General features: G+C 46.9%; 13 non-coding genes across 13 annotated transcripts; 7 read left to right on the forward strand and 6 right to left on the reverse strand.

The window, feature by feature from the left end:
- Positions 1-9: 9 nt before the first annotated feature.
- trnar-ucu (transfer RNA arginine (anticodon UCU)) lies at positions 10-102 on the forward strand. The gene is made up of 2 exons: positions 10-46; positions 67-102. It is a non-coding gene; the product is annotated as a tRNA-Arg (tRNA).
- A 483-nt stretch (positions 103-585) lies between these two features.
- On the reverse strand, positions 586-678 carry trnar-ucu (transfer RNA arginine (anticodon UCU)). Its single transcript has 2 exons — positions 642-678; positions 586-621 (listed from the first exon to the last, which is right to left on the reverse strand). It is a non-coding gene; the product is annotated as a tRNA-Arg (tRNA).
- A 161-nt stretch (positions 679-839) lies between these two features.
- Positions 840-933, forward strand: trnai-uau (transfer RNA isoleucine (anticodon UAU)). The gene is made up of 2 exons: positions 840-877; positions 898-933. It is a non-coding gene; the product is annotated as a tRNA-Ile (tRNA).
- Positions 934-2,111: 1,178 nt separating this feature from the next.
- Positions 2,112-2,204, forward strand: trnar-ucu (transfer RNA arginine (anticodon UCU)). The gene is made up of 2 exons: positions 2,112-2,148; positions 2,169-2,204. It is a non-coding gene; the product is annotated as a tRNA-Arg (tRNA).
- Positions 2,205-2,967: 763 nt separating this feature from the next.
- trnaw-cca (transfer RNA tryptophan (anticodon CCA)) lies at positions 2,968-3,039 on the reverse strand. The gene has a single exon. It is a non-coding gene; the product is annotated as a tRNA-Trp (tRNA).
- Positions 3,040-3,615: 576 nt separating this feature from the next.
- Positions 3,616-3,688, reverse strand: trnav-uac (transfer RNA valine (anticodon UAC)). The gene has a single exon. It is a non-coding gene; the product is annotated as a tRNA-Val (tRNA).
- A 1,325-nt stretch (positions 3,689-5,013) lies between these two features.
- On the forward strand, positions 5,014-5,085 carry trnaw-cca (transfer RNA tryptophan (anticodon CCA)). The gene has a single exon. It is a non-coding gene; the product is annotated as a tRNA-Trp (tRNA).
- A 759-nt stretch (positions 5,086-5,844) lies between these two features.
- Positions 5,845-5,937, forward strand: trnar-ucu (transfer RNA arginine (anticodon UCU)). Its single transcript has 2 exons — positions 5,845-5,881; positions 5,902-5,937. It is a non-coding gene; the product is annotated as a tRNA-Arg (tRNA).
- Positions 5,938-6,420: 483 nt separating this feature from the next.
- On the reverse strand, positions 6,421-6,513 carry trnar-ucu (transfer RNA arginine (anticodon UCU)). The gene is made up of 2 exons: positions 6,477-6,513; positions 6,421-6,456 (listed from the first exon to the last, which is right to left on the reverse strand). It is a non-coding gene; the product is annotated as a tRNA-Arg (tRNA).
- A 161-nt stretch (positions 6,514-6,674) lies between these two features.
- On the forward strand, positions 6,675-6,768 carry trnai-uau (transfer RNA isoleucine (anticodon UAU)). Its single transcript has 2 exons — positions 6,675-6,712; positions 6,733-6,768. It is a non-coding gene; the product is annotated as a tRNA-Ile (tRNA).
- A 1,178-nt stretch (positions 6,769-7,946) lies between these two features.
- trnar-ucu (transfer RNA arginine (anticodon UCU)) lies at positions 7,947-8,039 on the forward strand. The gene is made up of 2 exons: positions 7,947-7,983; positions 8,004-8,039. It is a non-coding gene; the product is annotated as a tRNA-Arg (tRNA).
- Positions 8,040-8,802: 763 nt separating this feature from the next.
- On the reverse strand, positions 8,803-8,874 carry trnaw-cca (transfer RNA tryptophan (anticodon CCA)). Its single transcript has one exon. It is a non-coding gene; the product is annotated as a tRNA-Trp (tRNA).
- Positions 8,875-9,450: 576 nt separating this feature from the next.
- Positions 9,451-9,523, reverse strand: trnav-uac (transfer RNA valine (anticodon UAC)). Its single transcript has one exon. It is a non-coding gene; the product is annotated as a tRNA-Val (tRNA).
- Between the last annotated feature and the right edge of the window lie 293 nt (positions 9,524-9,816).

Genomic DNA, 9,816 nt, shown 5'->3' on the forward strand with positions numbered 1-9,816 from the left:
GTTCCAGCAGGCTCTGTGGCGCAATGGATAGCGCATTGGACTTCTAGATAGTGGCTTCATGAAGGCATTCAAAGGTTGTGGGTTCGAGTCCCACCAGAGTCATTTTTAACACTAAATCCTCGGAATACCTTGTTTATTCAAAGATTTGCATTTCATATAGTCTGTCCCAGTACAGAAATGACAGTAGTTGTACTCCAAAGCCGAAAAGTTGTGTTCTCTTTCTTCAGCATGGAATAAACCTATTACTTGTTCCTTTGCAGCCTAAGCATGCTGACGCAGCTACCCACCTGAACTACTACCAATGCAATTCCAGCGATTCTCTTTAATTTTCAGAAAAGAACTAACAGCCTCCACAGATCAGCACCTTAAGAAGTATCTACTGACCTCGACGTGACTTGAACTCACAACTTTCTGATCTGGAGTCAGACGCACTACCGTGAGAAGTACGACTTTATGTTTCGTAAAACGAGTGTTCTTTGAATTAAGCTGTTATGTTCCTCCTACTGTCATTTCTGTACTGGGACAGAAGCTATGAAATGCAAATCATTGAATAAACAAGGTATTCTGAGGATTTAGTGTTTGAAATGACTCTGGTGGGATTCAAACCCACAACCTTTGAATGACCTCACTTAGCCACTGTCTAGAAGTCCAACGCGCTATCCATTGCGCCACAGAGCCTGCTGGAGCTGCAGAGGTGACCTGCTGAACAGGACAAAGAAACGGCTCAACACCGAGGAGCGGAGGATCATCTCCTGATCAGAAGTCTGTCAGCAGTTTGGATGTTGAGAAGACAATTACGTGTAAAATGACATAATCAATGGAGATTCACCACCACTGCAGCTCCAGTGGCGCAATTGGTCAGCGCACGGTACTTATACAGCAGTACTCAGCGGAGTCATGCCGAGGTTGTGAGTTCGAGCCTCACCTGGAGCAGTTTACCTTTTGTTGTCTCACCTGTCCTGTCTTGAGAGCACTGAGCCAGAAGATCAAGGAGAGAAACACCCAGCTGCAGCTACGCTACACCTGCCTGTTCCCTGAGCTCATCGAGAACAGCACAGCCCACAGTGGACTCTCCTTTTCACTGATTGTGACATGGAGAGAGGATTCTCTGTTAATTGTGCTCCTCCTGGGAGAGGTCACGATGTGAATTTCACATGTCTGCTCTCTGTGGGAGAGCTGGGCAGGAAGAACAATCCGTGGTCCTGGGAGGAAGAGACTCTCTTAGGAAGAGTAGGACTCATCACGGGAGAGAATGAAGAAAACTCTTCAGCCGCAGAGACGCTGATTGTTCTCTTTCGGGAATTAATGCTGTCTGTCTGTCTGTGACCTTGTGGCGCAACGGTGGTGTGTCTGACTCCAGATCAGAAGGTTGTGTGTTCAAATCATGTCAGGGTCAGTTGGTTATTCTTAAGGTTTTCATGGTGCTGATCTGTGGAGGCTGTTAGTTCTTCTTTGAAAATTGAAGAGAATCGCAGAAGACCCTGGGTTCAAACCAAGCGTATCTGATCTTAGCAAAAGTCCCGGGACATGAAGGGAGGAGGGTGTGTTCATTAAGAAACTCTCAGCGTCCCGAACGCGCTAACTGATGGCGACAGAGAGGCTCTGATAAAGTCCACTAGCTCTCGGCCTCTGTGAAATTGATCCACTCGGTGAAATTCCAGCGATGCTTTTTAATTTTCAAAGAACCAACAGCAGCCGAGATCTGAGGGATTTTGTTTGTCATTGTATGCGGAGATATGCGAATGATACTTGGCGAAAAGACAGGTTCTGACGAGAAGTGATAGATATATAAGGCACAGACACAGCAGGGTTTGCGGAACTGGACTGTATGGTGAGGGTTTCAGGTTCGGCAGCAGCAAAACATGACACCCATTGTGACCCCAACGTGATTTGAACACGCAACCTTCTGATCGGGAGTCTGACACACTACCGTTGCACCACAAGGTTGTGAGACTACATTGCACAAAGAGAACAATCCCCTATCCTGGATCTGAAGGATCTGATGGGATCTGATTTTTTAATTCTTTTCCGACAGGAGCGCTGGATTTTGTTTTTTTAATAGTTAAAAGATAATATTTAAAAGGCCACAGGTCACCATCTCAGCTCCAGCAGGCTCTGTGGTGCAATGGATAGTGTGTTGGATTTCTAGACTATGGCTTTGTAAAGGCATTCAAAGGTTGTGGGTTCGAGTCCCACCAGAGTCATTTTAAACACTAAATCCTCAGAATACCTTGTTTATTAAAAGATTTGCATTTCATATAGTCTGTCCCAGTACAGCAATGACAGTAGTTGTACTATTGTGAGACATACATAATGTTGAGTGTTGTGTGTGTGGTAGTTTGCTGGTGGGAGTGAAGTTGTGTTGAATCTCTGCCCAGGGAGACGTGGGGTGTGGACGGCTGAGGAGAGACTGCCGCCTCGCGCTGTGTCCCTTATTCTTTTTCTGCTGCTTGCTTGGTCTGCTAGTTTTAGGGTTTTTTATCAATAAAGTGTGATAATCGGCCAGTGAAAGCTCTGTTGTCCTTCACATGAATGCCTAAAACCAGTAGCGGTGTTTCCTTTTTGTTCTTCACGGACAGAGGCTTCAGCACTGCGCCCTGCCGTCTGGACATTTCATCTGGATGATTCGCTGTTCGCAACGCGACTGCACTGTGAGTTTACTGTTGGTTTACTGTTGGTTCTTTGAAAATTCAAAAGCATCGCTGGAATTTCACCGAGTGGATCGATTTCACTGAGGCCGAGAGCTAGTGGACTATATCAGAGCCTCTCTGTCGCCATCAGTTAGCGCGTTCGGGACGCTGAGAGTTTCTCATTGAACACACCCTCCTCCCTTCGTGTCCCGGGACTTTTGCTAAGATCAGATACGCTTGGTTCGAACCCAGGGTCTTCCACGATTCTCTTCAATTTTCAAAGAAGAACTAACAGCCTCCGCAGATCAGCACTATGAAAACCTTAAAAGTAGCCAACTGACCTCGACGTGATTTGAACACGCAACCTTCTGATCTGGAGTCAGACGCGCTACCGTTGCGCCACGAGGTCACAGACAGACCGCATTAATTCCCGAAAGAGAACAATCAGCGTCTCTGCAGCTGAATAGTTTTCTTCATTCTCCCGTGAGGAGCCCTACGGAGCCCGAAGAGAGTCTCTTCCTCCCAGACCACGGATCGTTCTTCCTGCCCAGCTCTCCCACAGAGAGTAGACACGTGAAATTCACATCGTGACCTCTCCCAGGAGGAGCAGAATTAAAAGAGAATCCTCCCTCCATGTCACAATCAGTGAAAAGGAGAGTCCACTGTGGGCTGTGCTGTTCCCGATGAGCTCAGGGAGCAGGTAGGTGTAGCGCAGCTCCAGCTGAGCGTTTTGCGAGAACCACTGACGTACCAGGATATTATTTAACATTTTCAGTCTAGTGTTAAAGGGTGTTTGATTTGTAATTTCTTTTGGAGAGCCAGGCACTTGTTTCTTTGCTATTTTCTATCGCCATGTGTTTTTAAAAGCGAGAGACACTGCTATTTCTTTGTGAGTTTGGTCTCTCCACTCACTGTCCCCGGTTGTTTACTCTCCTCCTGTTGTTTCCACAGGACAAAACAAGCTGTTGTGGAGGGAGAAAGAAACTGGTTCCACTGGGGCTTGAACCCAGGACCTTCTGCGTGTAAAGCAGACGTGATAACCGCTACACTATGGAACCATCCGTCGAAGAGATTGATTCATTCCTGAAAAAAAAGTATTTCCGTAGTGAACAAGTTATCGAGAACAGCACCATTACTTCCTGACTTCCACTCTTAAATATTTACCCAACGGTGGAACTGTTACTGCTCACTACAGGAGCATGTATTCTAATATGGGGGCTGTAGGGGGGCAGATTCGTGGATGCGGCGAAGACAACAATGGAGACAGTGTGTCCGCTCTCCGTGCGAGAGCCGAGCAGCAGGAACAAGCTCTGGCCCAGGTGGAAGAGCAGCGCTCCCAGGAGAGGATAGAGCAGGATTTCCTGCAGGGCTGGGGACACTGTTTGTTCTTGTTTGCAAATAGAAGAAAAGCACTTGAAATACACCGAGTGTGTCGTTTGCACCGAGACCAAGAGGCTATCGCTCGCCATGAAAGTCATTTCATGGTCTTGTCAGACTCGGGTGGGAGAGCTGCAGCCCAACCCTTTCAGGAACAAAAAAGTCACGAAGAGGGTGAGAAACTCCAACAATTTATTTTGATCAAGCCCGACATTACCCTAACTCACGGGAAGCAGTATAGTACCTACTCGATGGATATAAACTTGATTATTCCTGTCAGCGCTGCATACCCTCCCCTGTCAAAAAAAGAAGCCACTGAACAGAAGGTTCTCTTGACAGAGTTCAGTTGAATATGCTCTTGCATAAGCAAGCGTTTGCACATTTTGACCTCTTGATTTTGATCAGCAGTCTCTTTTGATGTTTCCTGCTTCCTGTGCGGCATTAATGTGGCGTTTCCTTGTTCTGACGTTTTGCGAGAAGCACTGGCGTATCAGCATCTTATTGAAATGCCTCTGTCTCGTGTGTTAGAATTGTATTTTTATCCGGACAGTCGGGCACTTGTTTTTCTGCACTTTTTTATCGACATGTCTCTCTCACGGGAGAGAATGAAGAAAACTCTTCAGCTTCAGAGACGCCGATTGTTCTCTTTGGGGAATTAACTTAACCTGCCTGTGAGCTCGTGGTGCAACGGTAGTCCGTCTGCCGTTTGATTAGAAAGTTGCGTGTTCAACTCACGTCAGGCTACGTTGATGCCTTTAAAACTTCTCTTCGTGCTGATCTGCGGAGGCTGTTAGTTCTTCATTGAAAATTAAAGAGAATCGCTGGAATTACTTCGAGCGGTGTTTATTTGTTTTGATGACCCTCTTCAATGCGCTAAAAGCCATGTAGTTTACACGCAGAAGATCCTGGGTTCTAACCAAACGTGTCCGATCTTAACACAACCGAACATAGCAAAAGCGCCCGGACACCGCGCTGTGGAAACAGCAGTAGGACAACATTACACCAGGACCTCGTGGCGCAACGGTAGCGCGTCTGACTCCAGATCAGAAGGTTGCGTGTTCAAATCACGTCGGGGTCAACTGGTCACTTTTAAGGTTTTCATGGTGCTGATCTGCGGAGGCTGTTAGTTCCTCTTTGAAAATTGAGGAGAATCGTAGAAGACATGCAGAAGACCCTGGGTTCGAACCAAGCGTATCTGATCTTAGCAAAAGTCCCGGGACACGAAGGGAGGAGGGTGTGTTCAATGAGAAACTCTCAGCGTCCCGAACGCGCTAACTGATGGCGACAGAGAGGCTCAGATATAGTCCACTAGCCCTCGGCCTCTGTGTAATTGATCCACTCGGTGAAATTCCAGCGATGCTTTTGAATTTTCAAAGAACCAACAGCAGCCGAGATCTGAGGGATTTTGTTTGTCATTCTATGCGGAGATATACGAATGATATTTGGCGAAAAGACAAGTTCTGACGAGAAGGGATAGATATATAAGGCACAGAAACAGCAGGGTTGCGGAACTGGACTGTATGGTGAGGGTTTCTGGTTCGGCAGCAGCAAAACATGACACCCATTGTGATCCCGGTTCGGCAACAGTAGAGCTTGAAAATGCGAGCGCTTACCTCAACGTGATTGAAACACGCAACCTTCTGATATGGAGTCAGACCCGCTACTGTTGCGCCACGAGGTCATGAGCCCACACTGCGCAAAAGAGAACACTCCCCGATCCTGGATCTGAACGGATCCGATTTTTTCATTCTTTTCCGACAGGAGCACTGGAAGTTGTTTTTTGAATAGTTAAAAGGTAATATTTAAAAGGTCACAGGTCACCTTCTCGGTTCCAGCAGGCTCTGTGGCGCAATGGATAGCGCATTGGACTTCTAGATAGTGGCTTCATGAAGGCATTCAAAGGTTGTGGGTTCGAGTCCCACCAGAGTCATTTTTAACACTAAATCCTCGGAATACCTTGTTTATTCAAAGATTTGCATTTCATATAGTCTGTCCCAGTACAGAAATGACAGTAGTTGTACTCCAAAGCCGAAAAGTTGTGTTCTCTTTCTTCAGCATGGAATAAACCTATTACTTGTTCCTTTGCAGCCTACGCATGCTGACGCAGCTACCCACCTGAACTACTACCAATGCAATTCCAGCGATTCTCTTTAATTTTCAGAAAAGAACTAACAGCCTCCACAGATCAGCACCTTAAGAAGTATCTACTGACCTCGACGTGACTTGAACTCACAACTTTCTGATCTGGAGTCAGACGCACTACCGTGAGAAGTACGACTTTATGTTTCGTAAAACGAGTGTTCTTTGAATTAAGCTGTTATGTTCCTCCTACTGTCATTTCTGTACTGGGACAGAAGCTATGAAATGCAAATCATTGAATAAACAAGGTATTCTGAGGATTTAGTGTTTAAAATGACTCTGGTGGGATTCGAACCCACAACCTTTGAATGACCTCACTTAGCCACTGTCTAGAAGTCCAACGCGCTATCCATTGCGCCACAGAGCCTGCTGGAGCTGCAGAGGTGACCTGCTGAACAGGACAAAGAAACGGCTCAACACCGAGGAGCGGAGGATCATCTCCTGATCAGAAGTCTGTCAGCAGTTTGGATGTTGAGAAGACAATTACGTGTAAAATGACATAATCAATGGAGATTCACCACCACTGCAGCTCCAGTGGCGCAATTGGTCAGCGCATGGTACTTATACAGCAGTACTCAGCGGAGTCATGCCGAGGTTGTGAGTTTGAGCCTCACCTGGAGCAGTTTACCTTTTGTTGTCTCACCTGTCCTGTCTTGAGAGCACTGAGCCAGAAGATCAAGGAGAGAAACACCCAGCTGCAGCTACGCTACACCTGCCTGTTCCCTGAGCTCATCGAGAACAGCACAGCCCACAGTGGACTCTCCTTTTCACTGATTGTGACATGGAGAGAGGATTCTCTGTTAATTGTGCTCCTCCTGGGAGAGGTCACGATGTGAATTTCACATGTCTGCTCTCTGTGGGAGAGCTGGGCAGGAAGAACAATCCGTGGTCCTGGGAGGAAGAGACTCTCTTAGGAAGAGTAGGACTCATCACGGGAGAGAATGAAGAAAACTCTTCAGCCGCAGAGACGCTGATTGTTCTCTTTCGGGAATTAATGCTGTCTGTCTGTCTGTGACCTTGTGGCGCAACGGTGGTGTGTCTGAGTCCAGATCAGAAGGTTGTGTGTTCAAATCATGTCAGGGTCAGTTGGTTATTCTTAAGGTTTTCATGGTGCTGATCTGTGGAGGCTGTTAGTTCTTCTTTGAAAATTGAAGAGAATCGCAGAAGACCCTGGGTTCAAACCAAGCGTATCTGATCTTAGCAAAAGTCCCGGGACACGAAGGGAGGAGGGTGTGTTCATTAAGAAACTCTCAGCGTCCCGAACGCGCTAACTGATGGCGACAGAGAGGCTCTGATAAAGTCCACTAGCTCTCGGCCTCTGTGAAATTGATCCACTCGGTGAAATTCCAGCGATGCTTTTTAATTTTCAAAGAACCAACAGCAGCCGAGATCTGAGGGATTTTGTTTGTCATTGTATGCGGAGATATGCGAATGATACTTGGCGAAAAGACAGGTTCTGACGAGAAGTGATAGATATATAAGGCACAGACACAGCAGGGTTTGCGGAACTGGACTGTATGGTGAGGGTTTCAGGTTCGGCAGCAGCAAAACATGACACCCATTGTGAACCCAACGTGATTTGAACACGCAACCTTCTGATCGGGAGTCTGACACACTACCGTTGCACCACAAGGTTGTGAGACTACATTGCACAAAGAGAACAATCCCCTATCCTGGATCTGAAGGATCTGATGGGATCTGATTTTTTAATTCTTTTCCGACAGGAGCGCTGGATTTTGTTTTTTTAATAGTTAAAAGATAATATTTAAAAGGCCACAGGTCACCATCTCAGCTCCAGCAGGCTCTGTGGTGCAATGGATAGTGTGTTGGATTTCTAGACTATGGCTTTGTAAAGGCATTCAAAGGTTGTGGGTTCGAGTCCCACCAGAGTCATTTTAAACACTAAATCCTCAGAATACCTTGTTTATTAAAAGATTTGCATTTCATATAGTCTGTCCCAGTACAGCAATGACAGTAGTTGTACTATTGTGAGACATACATAATGTTGAGTGTTGTGTGTGTGGTAGTTTGCTGGTGGGAGTGAAGTTGTGTTGAATCTCTGCCCAGGGAGACGTGGGGTGTGGACGGCTGAGGAGAGACTGCCGCCTCGCGCTGTGTCCCTTATTCTTTTTCTGCTGCTTGCTTGGTCTGCTAGTTTTAGGGTTTTTTATCAATAAAGTGTGATAATCGGCCAGTGAAAGCTCTGTTGTCCTTCACATGAATGCCTAAAACCAGTAGCGGTGTTTCCTTTTTGTTCTTCACGGACAGAGGCTTCAGCACTGCGCCCTGCCGTCTGGACATTTCATCTGGATGATTCGCTGTTCGCAATGCGACTGCACTGTGAGTTTACTGTTGGTTTACTGTTGGTTCTTTGAAAATTCAAAAGCATCGCTGGAATTTCACCGAGTGGATCGATTTCACTGAGGCCGAGAGCTAGTGGACTATATCAGAGCCTCTCTGTCGCCATCAGTTAGCGCGTTCGGGACGCTGAGAGTTTCTCATTGAACACACCCTCCTCCCTTCGTGTCCCGGGACTTTTGCTAAGATCAGATACGCTTGGTTCGAACCCAGGGTCTTCCACGATTCTCTTCAATTTTCAAAGAAGAACTAACAGCCTCCGCAGATCAGCACTATGAAAACCTTAAAAGTAGCCAACTGACCTCGACGTGATTTGAACACGCAACCTTCTGATCTGGAGTCAGACGCGCTACCGTTGCGCCACGAGGTGACAGACAGACCGCATTAATTCCCGAAAGAGAACAATCAGCGTCTCTGCAGCTGAATAGTTTTCTTCATTCTCCCGTGAGGAGCCCTACGGAGCCCGAAGAGAGTCTCTTCCTCCCAGACCACGGATCGTTCTTCCTGCCCAGCTCTCCCACAGAGAGTAGACACGTGAAATTCACATCGTGACCTCTCCCAGGAGGAGCAGAATTAAAAGAGAATCCTCCCTCCATGTCACAATCAGTGAAAAGGAGAGTCCACTGTGGGCTGTGCTGTTCCCGATGAGCTCAGGGAGCAGGTAGGTGTAGCGCAGCTCCAGCTGAGCGTTTTGCGAGAACCACTGACGTACCAGGATATTATTTAACATTTTCAGTCTAGTGTTAAAGGGTGTTTGATTTGTAATTTCTTTTGGAGAGCCAGGCACTTGTTTCTTTGCTATTTTCTATCGCCATGTGTTTTTAAAAGCGAGAGACACTGCTATTTCTTTGTGAGTTTGGTCTCTCCACTCACTGTCCCCGGTTGTTTACTCTCCTCCTGTTGTTTCCACAGGACAAAACAAGCTGTTGTGGAGGGAGAAAGAAACTGGTTCCACTGGGGCTTGAACCCAGGACCTTCTGCGTGTAAAGCAGACGTGATAACCGCTACACTATGGAACCATCCGTCGAAGAGATTGATTCATTCCTGAAAAAAAAGTATTTCCGTAGTAAACAAGTTATCGAGAACAGCACCATTACTTCCTGACTTCCACTCTTAAATATTTACCCAACGGTGGAACTGTAACTGCTCACTACAGGAGCATGTATTCTAATATGGGGGCTGTAGGGGGGCAGATTCGTGGATGCGGCGAAGACAACAATGGAGACAGTGTGTCCGCTCTCCGTGCGAGAGCCGAGCAGCAGGAACAAGCTCTGGTCCAGGTGGAAGAGCAGCGCTCCCAGGAGAGGATAGA

Source organism: Lepisosteus platostomus, chromosome 4, assembly GCF_059453375.1.
Source record: "Lepisosteus platostomus isolate fLepPlt1 chromosome 4, fLepPlt1.hap1, whole genome shotgun sequence".
Lineage (NCBI taxonomy): Eukaryota > Metazoa > Chordata > Actinopteri > Semionotiformes > Lepisosteidae > Lepisosteus > Lepisosteus platostomus.